Here is a 14,196-nt window from a genome sequence, read left to right as displayed (position 1 = left end):
CAGTATGCTAGTAGCCTTCTTGGCAATGACACACTGTTGGCTCATATTCAGCTTATTGTCCACTGTAACCCCCAGGTCTTTTTCTGAAGAGCTGCTGCCCAGCCAGTCAGCCCCCACCCTGGACTGATGCATGGGATTGTTCCATCCTAAGTGCAGGATTTTGCACTTGTCCGTCCTTACTGAATCTCATGAGATTCCTTGTGGTCCAATCCTCCAATTTGTCTAGGTCTCTCTGAATCCTAACCCTACCCTTCAGCATATCTACTACACTCCCCAGCTTGTTGTCATCTGCAAACTTGCTGAGGGTGCACTCTGCCATCTTCCAGGTTATTTATGAAGATATTGAACAAAACTTGCCTCAGGACCGACCCCTGGGGCACTCCACTTGATACCAGCTGCCAGCTAGACATTGAGCCATTGACTACTACCCTCTGAGCTCAATGATCCAGCCAGTTTTCTATCCACCTTATCGTCTGTTCATCCAACCATCCTTAGCTTGCGTGCAAGAATGTTGTGGGAGACCATATCAAAACCCTTGCTAAAATCAAGGTACACCACATCCACTGGTCTCCCCACATCCACAGAGCCAGTCATCTCATCATAGAAGGCAGTCAGGTTGTTCAGGCATGACCGAATCCATGCTGACTGTTCCTAATCACCTTCTTCTCCTCCTCCAAGTGCTTAGAAATGGATTCCTTGAGGATCTGCTCCATTATTTTTCCAGGGACTGAAGTGAGGCTGACTGGTCTGTAGTTCCCTAGATCCTCCTTTTTCCCTTTCTCAAATGTGGGCACTATATTGGCCCAAACTAAGAATTGCCCTTTTCCAATCATCTGGGACATCTCCCAATCACCTTGAGTTTTCAAAGATGATGGCCAATTGCTCTGTAATGACATTGGCCAACTCCCTCAGCACCCTTGGGTGCATCCCATCCAGCCCCACAGACTTGTACACATCCAGGTTTTCTAAATAGTCCCTAACATGTTCTTTCACCACTGTTGGCTGCTCACATTCTCCCCAATCTGTTCTGCCAGCTGCAGTAGTCTGGGAGCTGACCTTGCATCTGAAGACTGAGGTGAAAAACACATTGAGCACTTCAGCCTTTTTGGCATCCTCTGTCACTGAGTTGCCTCCCCCATTCAGTAAGGGACCCACACTTCCCCCGATTCTCATTTTGTTACTAACATACTTGTAGAAACCCTTCAGGTCCCTTGCTAACTGCAACTCCAGTTGTGCTTTGGCTTTCCAGATTTCATCCCTGCATGCCTGAGCAATGCTTTTATACTCTTCCCGATGCTTTCACTGGGAAGGATAAGGGGAATTTGGAGGGGAGAATGGGGGGATATGCAAAAAGTATTTAGACATGCTGGAGTAGTTTTTGAAAGAAATGCAGAATACGTTTTCTTTATAAATGGTCACGTCCACACTGTCCAACAGCTGCAGACTCAACCTGATGCAGAGTTATTAACACAGTGAGCTGCTGATTAACCCTGTTCCTCCTTGCTATGGCTACCATTATTCTTTGCATAAACTTGAGTTTACCTTGGATATGTTTGCTAAATAAAAACCATCTCAAATGCAAATTGTTATCCTTAGGGAGAAGGATCTAACAATTGTACTTTACACTGTGGGGAGGGTGGAAGACAAGAGTGAAGAGTCACTTCTAACAGGGGCCTAGGATAAAAGACAGCTAAGCCAAATCCACTTACAGAATTTCAGCTAACAGAAGAATAACTATCACAGCAACACTGTTTTCAGTGCAGGTCACCTTCCAATTTTTCCCATCTCTTGGCTCAACAGTGCAGCTCTCACTCCAATTGAATTGAATATCACTCCAGCTTAGAGGTAATTAACAGTAACAAAGTAATTACTTGCATGAAAAACACAAAAGATAATGCTCAAAAAAGCCTACATTTGGGCTGCTAATTATGGTAACTAACTGACACGACTTTCATTAATGGTGGCTCTAACATCCACTTAAGATTTTAAGAAAACATTAACCGAACAAATGCTGGTTTACAGTTTTGCATTCCATTAATTACCAGCCCACCCAAAACACAGCCTGAAGGTCATTTGGAACAGTCGGTGCTTTTTTATTCAATATTATTCTGGGGATAATTGCTTCTCATTGGTTCTCCCATAGGCATTACTAGAAAGGGGTGTACTTTGTTCCCATATTGCATGGTTTGCCTTGTGGGAAAGTAAGCAGCGCTTCTCGTCAGTTCAGGTTTCTATCATATGCTTTACAGGTGTTCTGATATAATCAAACCTGGGTGGTATCTGACTGCAACAGAATATTTAGTCCATTTCTAAACTTCAGTTGCATACTTTCTTCCAGTGTTTGCATTATGAGGATATTTCTGTATGTTAAGGACTGTCCTTGTGATGGCAGTATTTATCCAGTTTGCACGCTGGTTCTAAACAAGTATGTGCTGGTCACTGCTATTATGTGCCCTATCAGAAAGCTATTTACATGATCCCATCCCTGTAGCTACACAATGCCTAAAGCAAACCTTTATCAAATGGTAGTGAACTGTGTAGATTAATTCTAGTACCAAAACACAGAATAGAAAATGACCTACATTATTTTCAGTAATGTCCCATTAAATTAATTGCCTGGGTGATTGCATTACTATGTGAGAGTCATTCCAACTCAATTTAAGTCAGTCCAATCAATATTTGCACAATTCCATACTGAATGATACAGCCTTAGTCTAGTGATTGAAATCTTTGCTGAAATTACTGCACTCTCCTCCCTGAGTGCATCTACATAAGACGTTTACTGTGGAGTTGTCTAATTACTTAGCTCCACAGAAAACATTTTGGTGTCTACACCTGCAACCCTAGTAGGCTGCAGGAAACTAATAAATGCTGCAGCAGGATAGTACTTGTAAATACAAGTACTATCCTGCTGCAGAGTTTGTTACTCCACAGCACTGCATGTGTAGATGCTGATGCAGCTGGCTAGGGCACAGTGGTGTTTCAGTGTGGTAGCGTCTGCCAGCTAGCCTTGCAGTGGAGCAGGCTTGTGCCCCAGCCAGCCCCTCTGCAATACACTGGGCTAGGTTGGAGCAGCACTGAGATGGCAGGCTGATCCCCCCAAGCTCCCTAACAGCTGGGGCTGCTCAAACCCAGCTCAACATGCTGCAGTCCTGGGCGCTTGTTCAAATGGTGCTTCTAGAAGCAATAAACTCCTGTATATTGCACCAGAGTTTATTGCTCTGCATTAATTGCACATCTAGATGCACCCTGTGTCCTAAAAAAAAAGTCATTTAGCACACTGTAAACTAGTGACAATCTTGAATGATTAAAACCAGATCTTTACAGATACTGTGCTTCCTTTGTGTATCAGGGCAAACTTTTTGGGGCCCTTTACCTCAGACTGTACATATTTTGAACATTATCTTGCTATTTGACATCACAGTGCATTTATGTAATGGAGAAATATGGCTGAGCAAAAAAGCTATTGTTTCTAATGCACAGCCAAGTGTAATCCCACTGATATTTTTCATTAAATATATAAAATGTATAGAAGGAACTACAGTTTTTCACTGCCTATATTTTGGCAACATTGAAAAAGAACCCTCTTCCCACCTGCTTGCACATACATACCCACACAAAGTTAAATTAAAATAAACTCTTGGTTTAAAAATAAAATAGAAAGCGTAGTGTAAAGTTGGTCAGAAAAGAACACCTAATAATGACACTAGTAATTTACATACCTGAGCCCAAAATGCTTTGTTTGGAACATTTTGGGTTCAACAAGCTTTCTCCAGATAGAAAGCAGAACTTTGACAGAACCTTTTTAGATTCATGGCATACTTCCTCAAGGCCAGAGATCCCAGAATCTCCAAGTCCCCTTCCCTCACCGACCGTGTGGTGAGTCTGTCCCCTTTAGCAACTCAGCAAAACAAGAATATCCATTTCACAGGGTGGCTGCAGGGTCCAGGGGAGTTCCCTGTTACAGAATATTTCTTTTTTTTTTTTTTTTTTTTTTTTGGGGGGGGGGGGTCTGTTTGGTTGACCAGAACCAAGTTCTCAGGGAGGGAAGAGGGAAGAACCCCATAACATGGTATGAATTAAACACCCTGCTTTCTAGCCAATCCTAGATGTAATACATTTGACATATACATGAATTAACACATATATCAACATCTATTGCACTATATTTCAGAACACTTAACATGTATTAATTATGATCTGCACAAGCCTATGGAGGTAAGTAAGCGTTATCTTTATTTTACAAATGGGGAAACTGAGGCACAAAGCAGAAATGTAACTTGACCTAAGCCTTACAGTAAGTCTGTCAAAGCCATGAATTGAACCTTATTTCCCTGTTCTCAGTTCTGTTTCCAGCTACTGTGTGTTAGGGTGACAGTATTTGGATCTTGGGGAGCACTGGATTTGTAGCTGAATAAAGACTTTTTCCTGTGTCTCAGCAAAAGTTGCTGGTCACAAGGCAGGATGATATATTAGAAGTAACTAATTTTGCAAATGCTTAAGCAAGCAGTTTTCTAACAATGGGATAGTGTGTAGAATACATGGTGTAAGAAGAACAAGATGCAGCCCACCAGCTATCATCAGGAGATAAAGCAGAAGCAAAACCTTGGACATGAAGGAGCCAGCAAGAAACCAGAAAGAACAAGCAAGTGACCAAGAGTAGCCAGGTTCATGGCCTTATGCGTGTGCTCTTAGCAGAGAGGCATGTAAATGAAGGAAATGCATAGGCAAGTCCATGCTAATGAAGTAAATAGTAAACAGAGGAGGAGCTTGAGATGAGAGAAGAAATGGGTGGAACAGAAGGAGGGACAAAGGTGGAATGAATGGTAATGAGTATAAACCAAGGTATATAAAATGTGAAAAGAACTAATGTTCAGTGCAGGTCCCTGGTTTGCTGGTTTTTGGGGGACCTTTTCCCAAAGCCATCTACATTCTGAATAAAGATGCTGCGAGCAATGTGTGCAAGTAGCGTTTGCTCCCTGCTTGCTCTGGCTAATGAGTAACAGAATCCATGAGTGATTGGACCGTTGTCTCCCTAGTTGCTGGGCACCACATGGAGTTGGAGCCTAACACTATGAAAGACATTAAGTACACAAAAGATAGAGATGTTCTCCCACAACTGACCAGAAAGAATAATACAACACATGAGTATAAAAAGACGCAAGATGAGCCCCCAGATAGACATGACCAAGTACAGAAACAGCAAAAGCATAGTAGTGTGAGGAGGGCTTGCACATATGGTGACACCTGGACTAGAGTAATCTGGATGTTCAGACCCAGGTGTCCATCACCCAAGTTGGCTGTGCAATGAAGGCACAGCTTGCATATGGACTCAAACAAGCCAGCACTTTTACAGCAACCTGTGTCCCCTAGTAAGTGATAGTCTAATACTCCCCATATGGGTGACAAACTCCCTATGCAAATCAAAATATTAATCATCTGCATGTATATTAAACTACCACATGCATGCACAGTAAACAAGAAGTATGTGCAAAGGGCAAAGTTCAATCCTAAATCTGAAGTCCTTGCTTTAGGCACACTTCAGAAGCCTCAGGAATAAGGTCAGAGCAAAAAGAGCAAATAAAAAAAAAAAAAAAAAATCACACATCAGTTTACACCCTCTATTTTGGCTATACCAAAAGACCACTCCATCATATGAAGACAGACTATGAAGGGAACGAGTCACTTTTCAACTGCCTATTGGGTATACTAACAAAAACAAAAACAAAAAAATCAAGCACCTGAGGCCTCACATCACAAGCTTTATATCTAACTGCAAGATCACTCATATGCTATCTAATTGCCCTTCCACAAACTTTTGAAACTTCTTGTATCAGAGTTTAAGTCCAGAAGTCTCTCTCTTTGAATGGAGGGTGGGGGGAGGGTGGAATATAGTTAGATATGTGACAAAAAAAAGCTCAGAGTACATACAGGTGTTCATAACATCATTTTCTTTGGTATTAAGGTATGCAAACACCCATTGAGCCCCTGAGTTTCACACTAAAGTTCAGCTTCAAGCAAACAGAAATTTTCAAAGAAACATTTCACCAAAACTGACAAAACTCATCTAGTTTAATCAGTGGAAGCTGGCAATGTTTGGTAGTAGCTAGGGAAACCCATGCCTTGAAGTGCATACAGAGTTGGTTTACAGTAGCAGGCAATTATCAGTTAATTGACCTAAATCAAACTATGCCACAGCTGGAAAAATCTCTATTGGGTTTGTCATCTAAACATTGTGAAGGCATACATTTTTGCATACCTTTTTTCAAATAAGAAACCACATAGAGCTGTCTTCAGTGTAAAAAAGGTTATTCTTAACTTCAGTAGCTAACAAGTGGTAATTAACATTAACAGTCATAGTGAAAATGAGGTATTTTGTAGTCTGCACAGAATTAGGCAGCTTGAGGTATACCTTAAGCTATCCAATAGTCTTTACCTCAACTTTACCTCATGCTAACACACATGAAAACCACAAACCCACCTTGTCTTTACCAGGATTTACCTAACACTAGACTTAGCTCAGGTATGTTTATGCTACTCTGCGCTGACAACTGTGATTGGGATATATATACATCCTTTACACAGTTTAGTGACAACTTTGCAGCCTAAAAGGCTGTTTGTCCTTTTTTTGCTCCCAAATTCTGTTTTTAAATGAGTTAGTAATAAGAAACAAGATTTTCAAAAGTGGCCCATTATTTTGTATTCCTCAGTTTTTGGATGCTCAGTCTTTGATGCCTTAAGAGCTGGATTTACAGAAAATGCTGAAAAACCACCTTCTGGTTATGGATGGTAGAAGATAGGCATAAAAGATATTTTTTTAAAAATCCCTGAGTTGCACACTAAAACTATAGAAGGCAGACCAAACATTGAATTTCCAATCTTTAATTGTACACTCTGTTCATTAGAACACATTCTTTCCCTTAGCTTGACAGTATTCTTCACATTCAGTCAAAGATTAGACAGGAGACTGAGGTCCCTGCCACATGTTACACTTAAGGCATGATTAACACGTTAATCATGTCTGAAGTTGTGACCTAGACACATGTTCAGTCACTTAATGGTTTGATAAAATGAGGAATAAGCCACAAAGTGATTCCACAAAAAATGTGTGGCTGGTTCCTATCAAGCCATTAATTGAACATGTAGCTCTCTGGAGCTAGGTGTTCCCCATCAGGTGATCGGATCTGCCAGCCACAGGGGTGCACCATACTCCCTTAAGCCTGAGAGCCTGAAGCTGATGGGTTTCCAGTTGCTGAAGCACATGGTGTGCCCCTGCAGCTGGTAGCCCCTTCAGCTGAGTGGGCTTTCAGCTGCAGGAGCTTGCTACTTGCTGGTGCAGGGGGAGCCTAGGATCATGATCCCCCTGCATCAACAATAAAGCATGATGGGATCTGATACACAATCCCACAATCATACTTTCTACCATGCACATGTGGCATGGCAGGAAGTGTAATTGTATGGATCACTCATCAGATCCCATTGTGCCTTATTGCTGGTGCAGGGGGATCATGATCCCAGGCTCTCCCTGTACCAGTAAGCAGCATGCTGCTGCAGCTGAAAGCATCTGGCAGGGTGCTGAGGATCACTTCTAGCCTATGGATTCTCAAAGCACAGCCAGGATAATGAAAGAGTTAGCATGATGCTAGGAGATGGAGGTGCACTTCTCTTAAATACTACATTGCAGTTTTTCTTCTGAAAAACACTGCAGTCTGGGATGAGAGTTTAATCACAGTTGCTAATTTCTTATGGAATAGGAAACAAGATGAAAAAGAAAAACAGAAGGCACATCCACACAAGTTGTTTACTGCAAATTGCCTAATCAGCTCCACGGTAAAGTTTCAGCGTCTAAATATGCAGCCTTATTAGGCCACAGTAAACTAAGAAAAGCCACTGTAGGTTAATACTTGTAAACACAAGTACTATCCTGCGGCTATCTTATTTAGTGCACCACAACACACTTGTAGATGCTGGCTGGAGCACAAGGGTGCTTCAGTGTGGGGGCTGCCTGCTGGCTAGCCCTGCCCTGGACCACCACCATGCTCGAGCTAGCCCTTCTGTAGCACACTGAGTTGGGTTGGAGCAGCCCCAGGCTGGCAGGCTGATGCCAGGGGATACTCTGATCTGGCTCAACATGCTAGTCTCAGATGCATGTGCAAATGCAGTGCCTGGGAGTAATAAACTCTGGTGTAACCTGTGCCAGTTTATTCAGTCAAATTAATTTCACATGTAAATGAGCCCAGAGAAAACTAAAATTCAGGTACAAATCAAGTCACTCACTTCAGCTTGGATTCTCCCTTTATAAACATGGTCCTGTAGAGGGATTTTAAGCTCTATCAATACTTTAACTTTAGCTCGAATTCTCCTTCTATATACATTTTTAGTGTGGTGTGTTGGTTAACTGCACAGGTACAGATCTTAATGTAATTACCTAACTAAACTGCACATTATGGAAAAAATTGCTCAAGTTGAACACTAGAGATATTAAGCCAATAGACAGGCTTAAAAATTACTTTAAAAGGAAATAGGTTTTCAATATACCTCTGACCATTGAACAATGGTACAATATTTTCAGTTTTGCTCTTCTTCCATTATGTTTATATTCAAACAAGATGAACCTGACTTACTAAAAATGTAATTTTGGTATATCTTACAAAGGATTCTTATAAATGCAACAGCTTCACAAGCTGTTACTTAACCAGAAGGATGTTCTTCCCTTTCTCCTCTGCAAGTACACAGATGGGAGGTGTTTTCAAATACCTCAGAACATGTCATAATCTATGGAACAGAACTACTTGTTCATACTGTTTCCCATTAGTTAGAAAAGTCTAGATATATTTGCCAGGTTTTAATTGCTATACATATAATAATTATTTTAAACTAAATTTTAATGTGATTTGTTTGATTAGACCATTGATTGTGAAAAGATATCCAAACATTAGTTTTTCATAGCACCATTATCATGCATTCAGTGGAATAAAATTAGTAAGAAAATACTAAATAAAAAAAATTCATGAATGCACAAAGGACAACTTATTTAGATGAGGCAATTGGTCTCAGTTATCTAAATTGTTTCTGTTTGGAATTCAAGAACATCCAGAAATTGATGATAGAATTTAGTAAAGTAAATTAATGGAAAAACAGGTTTTTTTAGTTCTATTCAAACCTCAAAATAACTTTTTGTATATTTTACCCATTAAAAACAAAGTAAGTAACTGTTGTTATCCATTTAAGAATGAAAAACAGAAGCAATTTCTTCAAAAACCCAATCTGAAATGCATTTTCACTTGTCCATTAGGACTTCTTGATTTTTCTAAGCAGGATTTTTCCCACAAAATTATTTCTGTGCAGTGAGAAGCTGTTATATATAATAGCTGAAATACACCACCTAGTGACTGCAAAATGAATATAGTTACCAGAGAAATGAACAGAATAGCCAACTTTTACCTTAAAAGTGGGAGTACAGCAGCTGATGCAACAGTCTTTCTTCCTGCAGAGGTAGGGAGAAAGGAATTACCACGGTTGGAAGGGAAGAACAGCCTCCATTTATGCACTGAATCACACACAGATTTAGATTTATAAAAAGTATTAACCAAGGGGTTTCCCCTTTTGAGAAATGTGCTGTAGTTGGCTATCATTTTGCACACGTCACACAATGTATTTTGTGACAGTCCTGGTTATAGGAACCTGTACTGAATATGGTTTGCTACATAATTGCTTAAATAAGCAGCATCTTGCATGTTGCATTTTTCAGTTTTCATAAGTTTTATCCATCTATGAATCATTATGTATGGCAACTCATAATTGGGTTTAAACCAAAAAGTCCAAATTAACCTAAAATGTACACTAAGCTTTTGGCAACAGCTTGACTAGATTACTTTAAAACTGCACTTCTTTCAAACTGGTACAACTCAAGCAGCATGTAAACAACAACAATAAAAGGTCTGGTGACTTACATTGTGATATCCTATTAAGGACATCTTATGCTGGCAAGAATGAAAAACTCAAGTCATCTGTGATGCTATCAGGGCTAGGAACAGACATTACACATAAACCAGTTTCAGTGATCAGAAGCTAGTTTAAATCTAACAGAACAGATGTTCAGTGCACATAAACCAATTTGAAAAAGGCTGAAACCAGTTTGAGATAAACTTGGTTGAATGTAGTATCAGACTTAACTGATTTGGCTCAAACCCGTTTATGCAATGTCTGTACTACACCCCTTGCTGGTTTAAGATAAACCAGACACCCCCAGCATCCCAGCATGCTCTCTGGACTGAGTGGGGCTCTCTGCTCCCCTCCCCTTGACACAGAATTACAGGCGCGGAGTGTCTGCCTGGCTTCTCCCTGATCAGCAGGGATTATACCCCCCCACCCCTCTGTCTTATGTAGATACCTCAGCATTAGCTAGCAGATCACATGCTGGTTATGGTCTATACTGCGGGAGAGGACAGAGGCAGACAGGCTTTTTGGAGCTAATCAACAGGTAGCTTAATGTCCTTCCTTGGAAGAGCTGTTTAGGAAGAACTATATTAGTTAATGGAATGAGGCTTTGTTTTCTTAATAAGCTGATAAACACTGAGTTAAGGGCAATAAACATTCCCTGCTGGCCTGCTTGGTGGGGAAGGAGGGAAGGTGGGAAATAATCAGAGCATCCTACCTGGGCCTGGCCATGCCCCCCTCAGCTCTGCCCTGTGGAAGGCTGCTCTAGTGCCCCCCAGCTTCTAGCATGAGCCACTGCAGGCATGTGCCTGCATTTCTGGGATGTCTGTTTGGGTTATAAACTGATTTAGCCTAGCCAGGTTAGACTAACCTACAAAGATTGAATCAATTCAATCTCAATTCAGGCTCAGGCTTTTTGAATGTCTGTCTAGAAGCTTGAGCAGTATTTATAACTCCATTCTGTTTCCCATTACATATTTTTATGCATTTTATAACCCTCATGATAATTTAGCCTGAAAAAATATTAACACAATTAAAGCTTCTATAAGAAAAAATATGTAAGAAAACATTCATAGGTATTTACCTACTTACAGTTTTATTTCAGACCAGCTATGGTGCAATTTGTAGATGGAGGAATTCAGGCATGAAGGAAATCAGCATGCAGTTGATTTCAGTTAATTTCCATGGTACAGTCCTTTTGATTAAAATGTGAAAAAAAGTTTAATTTTCCTCCCTGCAAATATTAAATGTCACTACTGTGAAGTTACAGCCATGAAATACAACTTTCTGTTAAATGCATACAATTTCTGCTAACTACCAGCAGGATGTTTATTAGATCCATACAATATTTTGCTGCTCTCAACCTAGCAAGAATATTATCCTGTTTTCCTGAGAAAAGCAAAAATACTTTGTTCCCCCAGCCTCATTCTAAAAAAATCTTGACCTGCCGAGAGATGGAGAAAGAGGATCACTAATGCATTCTGAAAAAAAGAGTAAACTTTTAAAAAATTTTAAATCCTATGTTTAAATAATATTATAGGTCAGATTCTTACGTATACACACAAAAACAATTTTGAATTAATGTCCCTATATTATCCCAATGAGTCAGAGTTGAGAAAAAAAATTCCAGGAGCTGACAAATAAAATAAATGTATGTGAATTTTTTTCTGAATGGAAAACAGAGCTGTGCTTTCTAATCTACTGTTTCACTCTGAAGACACCTTTTTTATTATTCACAGAGGGGGTCAATTCACATTAGGGTGATTAGAAATTTCATGTCCAGAGGAGCTCTGGGAAGAATTCAATCTCAGGAACTACTGTTTTTGCAGCCATCTACACTGTGGAGAAAGCAAATCCTGTGTTACATCTCTACATGAAGGGCAGCACATTACCTCCAACTACCAGACCAAGTCTCCAGGAACATTTTTACATGTGCTCTTTGGGTGGGGGGGGCACTTTAATTAAAGTGGCTCTGAGAGCTGCTCTAATTAAAGTGCCCACTGTGTCTTGTGTATCAGCATCCCCATGCTTCAAAATGGTGGCAGAAGCAGGTTAACTAAAGCTTTTCAAATGAGCTTTAGTTAAAGCACCCCTGCCACCATTCTGAAACATGGGGCATGCTAATTAGCATACACCAGCAGACTTGATTAATCAAGTCTGTTCCGATGCGCTGTAATTACAGCACTTCAGAGCAGCCTCCCCACACGCCTACAGGCACCCCTGATTTCTAGTTCTAGGTTCTAAATGCCAGACTGTGTTGTTTCTCATAGAGTAAAAAGAATTAATCTATGGAAGGCCTGATACAACTCAAGCTTTTTAAATAATTCAGAAAATTATTTTTCTCTTGCCACTCAAAAATATCTATAAGCTACTCTTGCTCAATATATCACGACTTCTTCGTCCAGCAAAGGTCAAATCTGGATAATGTCTGTCCCAGAGGTGGTAAATTTGGAAAACTACAAACAATTGCAAACTAAGATTAAAGTGACTAAACCAGTTTAGATTTTATGAGACAGTATGACTATCTGGGCTGTATCCAAGGTTCCATGAGGACTCCCTGAAAAAGGATTTCCCTCCTAGATCCCAGTCCCAGATCATTGCCTGGCAGGATCCTGATCAGAACTGTTGTCTGTGGGCAGACAAACATTAGGGCCCTGCTGTAACTCATGGCACTTTATATAAAGCACCAAGAGTTAGAGTACCCTCCCAATTCCACAGGTGTTCTCCTGTTGGTTCAGGGGAGTGGGGGTAGGGGACTGGAGCCAGCTTGCATCAGCCCAGGCCAGCAGGTAGGGGGGCTCAAGCAGCTTCCCAAGAGGCTGCCAAACCACTTTCTACCCAGCCCACCCCACCACCTCTGAGGCTGTCAGAGAGGGAGGGGATGATGGGAGCTCACAGCATCTGAATGGCCAGAGCTGAGGGGAGGGAGGGAAACTGACCCCCCCTTGCCTCAGTGGCCAAACCCACTCCCCCCAATATCCCAGCCAAGGTAGCTAAGGGGGGGCTGCAAGGTAAGGGACCCCCCCCCCCCCCATTCCCTCCCAGCTTTGGCCATTCAGCATTTGGAAGCTCCCTCTCCTCCCTCCTGAAAACCCATGCCCTGCCTTCCCCAGCCCCACCCCTCACATGAAAAATTAACCCTTGAGAGAATACAAGTTCCCTAAGGCACTATAAGTTTAAGCACTTTAATGTAATATCTGATTTAACCAAGGTTATTTTTTCCCCATGATTGGCCATTTTAAAACCACCCTGCAGCCATGCATGTATGTTATGACATGGCTGTAGAAAACTTTCATGGGCCAAATCACTTGAAAAATGTCACTTCTCTCTGTACCCACAAAACCACGCAACTATATAGTTCCTTAAACCTGATTATCTGCCCTTGATTCCAGGCCTCTCTCTATTTGTAGCCAAGAAAATGACTAGCTGGCCTCAATTTCATGACTAGCTGGTATTCTGTGGAGTATTCTGTGGAGCATCTGGGACTATGTTCAGGATGTTTGCTCTCTGAAAACTGCTGAGTTGAGTAACTTTTTAAAATGAAAATGTCTCTTGGAGCCATAACTGAAGCAGTTACTACCATTCCCAACCCACAATACTACCTTTCATCCAAGAATCTAAAAATCACCTCATAGAAAATTCTTTGAGAATGAAATCTTTACAACGACTAGCATATTCAAAAGAGGTCTATAGAGAGTTAGATGCTTAACAGCCATTGATTTTCAGTGGGAACTGGGCACTTCATTCCCAGTTATGAATGATTTCTCTACTAAACCACTTAGCTGCACTGAAATTAAAGGACATAACTAAAAAAAATGGCAGCTTTCCAACCTGCTTGTAGGTATGTTCTTTGCCACTTCCGTTTCTTTCTGAAGCAGAGACCTCACTGCTTCCTGTGAGCAACTGTAACAAGAGAAATAAAACCAATTGGCCTCCAGCCAGATAAGAATAAATGCAGGAGAACAGACTGCAGAAGTAGAAATTTATCAGATCATTTACTACACACACTAATTTTATCTGACTTGGAAGCACTTGTTCAGAATAATCAGGTTAATTGACTTCATGTGATCAAAACCAAAAGCATATGTTGTGCTTTCCTTTGTGCACTGTGATGCTAAATGAACTGTGATATGCTCAGGGTAAACTTCAGCTTGCATTACTTGTTTGTTTTTTTCCAATTTTGCCTTGGGAGCAGGTAAAAACTCCTGCACAGGTCAAAGAGTGACAGCTTAAAAACTAGAGAAGGTTCCATCCCAC

At 40.9% G+C, this 14,196-nt stretch overlaps 1 long non-coding RNA gene across 1 annotated transcript in view; it reads right to left on the bottom strand.

Annotated features, from left to right (window-relative positions):
- Positions 1–13,846, bottom strand: part of LOC109282985 (uncharacterized) — a 50,496-nt gene extending 36,650 nt beyond the window's left edge. The window contains exons 1-3 of the long non-coding RNA XR_009460461.1: positions 13,771–13,846; positions 11,032–11,134; positions 9,445–9,487 (exon numbers count right to left, since the gene is read on the bottom strand). This is a non-coding gene — a long non-coding RNA (uncharacterized LOC109282985). The remainder of the gene's footprint in view (positions 1–9,444; positions 9,488–11,031; positions 11,135–13,770) is intronic.
- Between the last annotated feature and the right edge of the window lie 350 nt (positions 13,847–14,196).

This window comes from Alligator mississippiensis, chromosome 3 (genome assembly GCF_030867095.1).
Source record: "Alligator mississippiensis isolate rAllMis1 chromosome 3, rAllMis1, whole genome shotgun sequence".
Lineage (NCBI taxonomy): Eukaryota > Metazoa > Chordata > Crocodylia > Alligatoridae > Alligator > Alligator mississippiensis.
This window is presented reverse-complemented; position numbering and strand designations above follow the sequence as displayed.